Consider the following 2,500-nt stretch of genomic DNA (forward strand, 5'->3'; position numbering starts at 1 on the left):
CCATAGCACGCACACCATCTTTTTTCACACATTAGACAAGGTGGTGAGAATGGTTTGTTAATCTGAAAATTAGACATGTCCTTGAAAGGCTTAAATTAATTGTGGTAATTCCAGGAACACCGGAACGTCTATAAAACCCGGAACACCTACCCAAAACGCGGAACAGTTCCCCGAGTAACGCAGAACACCGCCTGGGAAACCCGGATCAGGAACGGCGCAAAATGTCGAAACGAGTTTACTACTGCTACTGCTGCTGCTACTGCTGCTGCTCCTGCTGCTACTACTGCTGCTACTGCTACTGCTACTGCTACTGCTACTGCTACTGCTACTGCTACTGCTACTGCTACTGCTACTGCTACTGCTACTGCTACTGCTACTGCTACTGCTACTGCTACTGCTACTGCTACTGCTACTGCTACTACCAGAAACCCATAAGGGTTGAAACGTGTAACGGCCCCTTGTGTGCTGGGAAACAAGCTTCTGAATATTCAATTTGCTAAGTACCATATTTGGAACAACAAGAGCGAGGCGTTTCCAAATATGGTACTTAGCACTGAAACATTCAACCAATCAGTTCGCACTGAATATTCGGAAGCTGTGAACGCGCGTTACACGTTTCAACCCTTATGGGTTTCTGCTACTACTACTACTAGCAGTAACTGAGTGGAAATCCCCAAGACAAGAGTCTAAAAATTACAATGATGTACAAACTTTGTTACTCTGTTAATGACGCAAGGCGTAGAACAAGCTCAAGTTCAAGTTTATTTTCAAAATTACAGTTAAATTTTACAATAAACACTACACGCGTATAGCAAGGCTAATCGAGGCGTGCAGTAACCCTAACCCTAACCCTAACATTACTTCACTCAGTGATTGGTTCAAAGTTCGCGCCCTATTTTTTCAACCAACCAGAAGTAAAACCAAAATCAATCGTTGCTCGCGGGTGCACATTTTTCCGCGTTTTGTGTCGGCTACGTGTAATTACGTCGAGTTTTAATTGGTTTACTGAATTGTCTCCGTCCTTTTTGATTGGCCAAAGTAATAACTTTGGTTTTGGTTTTACGACACTCGATTGAAACTCGCTCTAAAACCTAACAATATAGCGTTTTCACTCACGTGACCAGCAGCCATATTGGATTACCGAAACAAAAGAAGGTATAGAGTTCAATTCCCGGAGGATTAGTTTGGTACACCATTATAGCCACCATTTCTTTGTTTTGGAACACCAACATGGCCGCCGTAACGTCATGTGGAAACGCTCCATACACATTTGGGATTACGCAATAGACAGAGAGAAGAAAAGTTGCATAATTATTACAATATTATTAAAATAGGTGAATAAAGAAATAAATAAAACAGATTTATATGGTACGATAGTAATATCTTGTTATCAATGAGTAGGCGTCAACATAAGCATCCTCAAGTCCAAGTACAGTGAGCAGAAATTTCTTAATTCCCTTTATTGGGTGCAGGGATGGGGCAGTGGTGAGACCACTCGCCTCCCACCAATGTGTACAAGTATAAGGAAGGGTTACGTTTTTGCAAAGGTTGGCCATGTAGCACTCGTATTTCTACAGAATTAACTATTAGAGGGTAATGTGGAGTGCTATATTCTACCCATGTAAAGCATGTGAGCGTTAGCCCAACTTATGGAGTTGGGCCCACACACGGGACAGAGAAAAACTCGGACCAGGGTGGGTCAGGGAGCGGTAGAGTGATGTAACCCGAAGGTCGTGGGTTCAATTCCCATCCTGGTCAGAGTTTTTCTCTGTCCTTGTGTGGGCCCATTTCCATTAGTAGGGCTAACGCTTGCATGGGTAGAATATAGCACTTCACATTACCCTCTAATAGTTAATCCGGCCAATGTGGCCCGGGTTCGATTTCCAGACTCGGCGTCATAAGTTCGTTGAGTTCTTCGGTTCTCTACTCTGCACAGAAAGGTTTTTCTCCGGGAACTCCGGGTTTCCCCTCTCCTCAAAACCCAACATTTGATTTGATTGGAGTTGTTGCTTTCAGTATACAGTATCCCCCAATTAGTGCTCCAGCGCTAGAGGACTAGACACTTGAATAATGTTCCTCTTACGGAGCCCATTAAGTGCCATTAAATTGCTCTTTTAATTTCAAATGTCCTCCGAAGTTTTGCCTGCGTTTTGACTTTTTTGCCGACTTTTTTCTCGACTTTTTTCGGAAGGCCGTTGACCCCTTCCTACCTGGGTGTCTTGAAAACAAAGATTCCTAAAACCCTAAGACCCGAAAACGAAGGAAGTAACCCAAAACCCTCAATTTGGCTAACCCTAGACCTAACTAGGCCTAAAGTTGGTTTTTACGCCTAGGGTTGGCCAAATTGAGGGGTTTGAGTTACTTTCTTCGTTTTCGAGTCTTAGGGTCCTATGGGTCTTAGGGATCTTTGTTTTCAAGACACCCAGGTAGGTAGGGGTCATCGTTAAAGTACCAACCAAAAAAGTCGGGGAAAAAAGTTAGGGAAAATGTCGGGAAAAAC

The sequence above is a fragment of the Montipora capricornis genome, chromosome 6 (genome assembly GCF_036669925.1).
Source record: "Montipora capricornis isolate CH-2021 chromosome 6, ASM3666992v2, whole genome shotgun sequence".
Classification (NCBI taxonomy): Eukaryota; Metazoa; Cnidaria; class Anthozoa; order Scleractinia; family Acroporidae; genus Montipora; species Montipora capricornis.